Source organism: Balaenoptera borealis, assembly GCF_965194805.1.
Source record: "Balaenoptera borealis genome assembly, chromosome: 13".
NCBI lineage: Eukaryota > Metazoa > Chordata > Mammalia > Artiodactyla > Balaenopteridae > Balaenoptera > Balaenoptera borealis.
Window position 1 is genome coordinate 50,198,812 of NC_138870.1, and position 6,030 is coordinate 50,204,841.

The following is a 6,030-nucleotide window of genomic DNA, read 5'->3' on the forward strand; positions in this document are numbered from 1 at the left end:
TGGTTCTTTTTGGCCACCTACTCTCACTTCACTCAGATCTCCGAAAGTGAGTTGATCTGTCACAAATGAAGAACACATTGTACATGACTATATACCAGGCTTTTGAGGAAAAGAGAGAAGGTATACAGGTCCCTCCATCTCAGTTTAATTCTCTCTTTCTCTCTCTCTCGTTCTCTTGCCTAGTTCTCTCTCACTTTCTTCCCCTTTCTAGAGTGGCAATTTTAGTAATGAGGTTTAGGAATGAGGATGAACTCTGATTAGAAGCTCACTCAGATTAGAAAGAATCCACTTTCTTTGGCTTTAGTAAACTTAAGAGAGGCAAGGAATGAAATCAGGGGAAAGAAAACAAATTGCTAGCCTTTAATGAAGAAGAGAGTTCTTAGGTATCCAATCTACTTCACCATGAGGAAGAATGATCAGGAATTCAGGAAAGAAGCATTGCTGAAGACACAGTGTATTCATACTTGAATAGTGGCAACTGAATATTCTTTCATTTTTCATTTCTTTATACCTTAGTATGTTAGTAGGTGGATCTTACTACAGATCTGTCATTCTCAATTCAGAAAGAATGGGGAGATTTTTAAGACTACAAATACTATGTAATGATCCCTCGTGATTCTGTTTCAGTTGGTCAGGGGCAGAGCCTAGGCATCAGCCTAGTAAAGATGCTCTGCATGTAATTCTTCTATGTCGCCAGAATTCAGAACCACTGATCTAGATACAGAACATCTCTTCTGATTCGCAATTTCTATATTACATCAATAAGTCCTGAACCTAAATTTCCATAGTTCAGGTTTGAATCTAGAAACTGTATTCTTGGTGTTCATTTCTGGGTCAGTTCTCTGAGATTTATTTTACAGTGTTCGATTAGTAGTGTTTTCTGCAATGTCACCCTTTGGGTGTTACAGATTTCAAATTCAGGGGTCTGAGGTTTGGACTGGCACTCCAAAGCAAAGCGATGATTCGATAGCTCTGAGACAAGAAATTACATAGCAATTCAATATTTTAGGAGCACCCCTGGATAGCACTTGGCTGTGGGTGAATCAGAATGTCAGCTGGCATATCAGCTTCACAGAGAGAGATGGCAGTGCATGGTAGATGGACAAAGACCAGAACATCTCAAGAAACTGAAAGAGTGAATGAAGGGAACAGAGGATTTTGAGGGACCATGAAGCGTAGGATCTGAATACTTACTAAATCAAAGTTTTAGTTCAGTAAGATTTTCCTATAATTTTTTGCTAGCCAGGAGTCATGCTCACAGGTAGGCAGTCCATATCTTCCATAACCTTCCGGTTAGAAGATTCTGAAGAAGTGGAAGCTAAGTGGAATATATGATATCAGAAATAAAAAGTCAGAAAAAATAAAACATCACTTCCTTTTACATTGTTCCATTTAATGTTCACTGGAACTCTCTGAGTTACTCTGAAAATATGGTAATTAATCAATATCGGGAACAGGCATATTTTCAAGTCATTTATTCTGGGATTAAGGCAATGCCTGGCAAGAGATATATTGCCTTTTCCACACAATGCTGTAGAATCTTGTTAGAAAATTCTGCTTTGTAAATAGGAAACTGTACTACATTATTATTTACATTCCTTATATTAGCAAAATTGGGGCTTAATCACCAGTGTGGTAGACCAGACCCTGAGACCAGAAAGCTCTGTAGAAGCAGTAATGGTCAAAGACTAGACACTGATCCTGCAGAGAGTAAAAACACATGTGGGACTCCAAAACAACCAAGGGACAGCAAACTTAAAGGTAGTTGACTTGTATATGATCCAGTAATTCCACTTTGGGTATATATCTGAAGGAAATAAAATGAGTATCTCAAGTAGATATTTGTACCCTCATGTTCACTGCAGCATTATTCACAATAGCCAAGATATGGAAACAACTTAAGTATCCATCAACACATGAATGGATAAAGAAAATGTGGGGATATATCTATACCTATATATAGAGAGATAGATAGATAGATATCCATGTTTCTTTCTATCTGTCAATCATCTATCTATCATCTATAATTTATTCATAGAAAAGAAGTAAATTCTGCCATTTGCAACAATATGGATGAACCTTGAGAGCATTATGCTATATGACATGTCAGACAAAGAAAGACAAACACTGTATGATCTCATTTACATGTGGAATCTAAAAAAGTTGAACTCAGAGAGACAGAGAGTAGAACGGTGGTTGCCAGGGGCTGAGAGTGGGAGGAAATGGGAGATGTTGGCCAAAGGATATAAATCTTCAGTTATAAGGTGCATAAATTTTCAGGATCTAATATAATGTATGGTGAGTATAGTTAACGACACTGTATTTTATATTTGAAATTTACTAAGAGAGTAGATCTTAAATGCTCTCACCAAACACATACAAAAAAGGTAACTATGTGAGGTGATGGATGTGTTGACTAACTTTACCGTGGTAATCATTTCACAATTATACATCAAATCTTCATTTGTACATATTGAATTTATACAATTTTATTTGTCAATTATATTTCAATAAAGTTGGGGGGGAAGGTAGCTGGTTAGTATGTGGTGGTTCAGAGAAAGGAAGCTATCCTCTTAAAAGTGTCAGATGGTCTGGTCTTCTGCAAGATGTGGCTTTTGTAATAAAAGAAGGCAGTACGTTATTACAGAACACAAAAATAAGGCACTAGTTACTGGGACTGAGATAAAAATGAGGGTTTATTCAGAGCATAAAAATGAGCAAAAATGGGGTACAAAGTGCGAGCCTGTGGAGAAGCCTAAATTAAGAAGAAACACTCAACTTGCTCCCTAATAGTCTATTAAATCCCCCCAGATGGGACATGGTAGTATTGAAATCCTTACTCAGTAGCACCAGTTTAAATAATTTGAATGGTGTATCTCAACACAATAAAAATAAGTTCAAATATTAAAATGAATATTACATATAGCATGCAGCTCTATGGTTTGTACTTAGGAGTGTATTTAAAACCTTGAATGTATCATGCAACATATATGCTAAAAATAAATGCAAAAATTGGAATTCTGCCCTAAATTTTTCCCCCAAAGGGGTGAACCCTATATATATCCTTAACTATTGATTACACGAATATATTTGGAACTTATTTTGTAACACTGTATTCTTCCACAGAGTTTTTAAAAACAGATATATTGAGATATAACTGACATACAATAAACAGCATGTATCAATATTTACAGTGTACTTTGATAACTTTTGACATCTATATACATCCATGAAACCATCACCAAAATTAAGATAATACATATATTCATTACTCTCAAAAGTTTTCTCCTGCCTCTTTGTAATTTCTCCCACTTGCTCTAGCCCTCCACACCCAAGCTTTCACTGATCTGAATTCTGTAAATTTAGAATAGTTTACATTTTGTGGTTTTATATAAGTGGTATCAAATAGTATGTACTCTTTTTTTTTTTTTGCCTAGGTTTTTGTCATTCAGCATAATTATTTTGAGTTGTGTGTATCATAGTTCATTTCCTTTTTTTTTTTTTCTTCTTGAGTGGTATGCTATTGTGGAGATATATCACAATTTGTTTATCTATTCATTTCTTAATGGACATTCACACTCTTTCTAGTTTTTCATGAAATAAAGCTGCTCAGAATATTCATCTACAACTCTACCACCTCTAGAATCCTTGCATTTTTAGCGTATAGCTGTTCAGCTGAGGAAGTCAGAGCAAAATACTGACAAACTGTCCAAGAGAAGCTATAGACACGTGTGTCCTCAATGGGAATTACGCTGATATCTCGTCTCCTCCATGCCAGCTTGTTGTGTTCCATCAAGGCAAGTACCCACCCATTTTTATTGACTCAGGATGAATATGTGGCTAAATAAGATTCAATGATGTAGAAAGTGTATTGAAGCTAAATTATCTGTTAGTTTAAGTCCTACTAGCTGTCATTATATTTCTTTATTTTCAGATATTTTTCTAAGGAATTGTAGTGAAGATATCCAAGCTTCATAACTGTGAATATTAGAATATAATCATCTCCAAATTGTTTCTAATCAAATTCTAAAGTTTTCATGTAAAAGGAAGTCATACCCATATCCTTTGATTTCTAAAATTCTCTGAAAGACAGGCTTGAAATCATCAAGTTGGAAAGCATTTATTAAGATTCATTACAAACTTTTCTTCAGAATAATGATAATGCAAATCAAATAAGAATATTAAAACTATGTTTTCTCAGTGACCCAATAAATACCTTCCATGAGTTAAAATCATAGAACGTGAGCATTGGTTGAAAGCTTAGGGGTCATCTAATCGACGTTACTTATTTCACATTCCTGGAGGTGAAGTAATTGGCTTTGAGTCACATAAGAACAGTTACTAGAGACTGAGTATGTATTTAAGCCAGTTACCAGTCAGATTTTTGATGTAGTTTTATTTCCACAATTCCTTACTATTCCTGTTGCCTCCTCAATTTTTTAAATGGTTTCAAATTTGGGGAGACACACATTTTTATGCTAAATTTTTCATGAAAATAGATGTGCATTGTCTTAGCCAAAAGGTATCATTTTACCAAGACAAGCTGTCATCATTGTAAGAGCTACAAACTTCTGTCCACGGAGAAATCCAAAATCTACACTTTTTGTTCTTACTCTAAGTCAAATGTTGTCTTTATTTGCTTTAACTCAAAGCTGCTCTTGCTGGTAGAAATAGCAAAAGTTTGCTTTAGATTAAGTGTTCTTTTAAAATGTCGTAGTTCCTTTTCCTCCTACCCAAAAATCCATTCTCATCCAAGGAATGCGAACTAGTTTTAATTTCTAAAACTTTTTCTTCATTTTTTTAATAAAGAAGAAATAAACAAGTTTATTTAAGTCACATAGTGGCATATGTACCCTGAAGTAAGAATACTATGCCACTTGGTAAATGTACAAACTTGTACATGTGAATTTAGCTCTCAAAGCTTTAATTTCACTAGAAATTGCATGTAGTATTCTCCTCTGTGCCCATTTCAAAAGACTGTCATGAGAAGAAATTAAGATGCTTTATGGGAGAGCACTTTATTGACTACAACAGGCCACAGACAACATAGCTGCGATTTTATCAGTTCTTCAAAGTTGGATAAGGAAGATGTGAAAATCTTGTCAGAATGCTAGGTCTAGTCTACTTGGGTTCCTACCTGTGGCAAAATATGGAGTAAAGAACAATGAGTTTTAGAAGTGCAAGATCCACTTCTTCAAGACCACTGCAATGGTTTTAGAAAAATATGTCTAGTTCTTTGTCCCAGGGTGTGCTGAACACATGATGAGGAGTATTCTCATGCTGGTGAAAGCACTACTGAGGAGGAAAGAGGATGCAGAAGTCTCCCATAAACCCAAAGATTTCTGTGTTTAAAGTACAGATTCCCTCTGCTTGGTTCACATATTGGATTTGAGTTGTATAAATGACCCATGGTTAACTGAGGCAATCACATTTTCAATTTAGATACATTCATTCAACATGTGTGTATATAAATAACTTTCTCTGAATCAGGCATTGCTAACCCCTGGATATACAGTGATGGACAAGATCAATATACATCCTGACTTCAGTAATTTATAATTGGGTACCTATATTTCTCCACTGTTAACTTGAGCTTGTACATGGATGAAGCTATATGGTGTTTTGTGAATCTGACAAAGATTTTAAAAGTAGAGGCTCTTCCTAGCAAGCTGTGAAAAGACATGGAGGAATCTTAAATGCATTTTACTAAGTCAAAGAAATCAATCTGAAAAGGCTATACTCTGTATTACAGTTTCCGATTATATGTTGTTCTGGAAAAGACAAAACTATGGAGACAGTAAAAAGATCAGGGTGGATGAGGGGTGCAGGAGTGGATAAAGATGAATAAGCAAAGCACAGAGGATTTTTAGGTAAGTGAAAATATTCTGTATGATATTATAATGATGGATATATGTCATTATACATTTGCCGAAACTTATAAAATGTACAACACAAAGAGTGAATGCGAAGGTAAACTATGGACTTTGGGTGATTATGTTGTGTCAATGTAGGTTCATCCTTGGTATAAAA

General features: G+C 35.1%; 1 long non-coding RNA gene across 1 annotated transcript in view; it reads right to left on the reverse strand.

The window, feature by feature from the left end:
* Positions 1-6,030, reverse strand: part of LOC309609610 — a 705,176-nt gene that overhangs the window by 549,618 nt on the left and 149,528 nt on the right. The window lies entirely within an intron of this gene.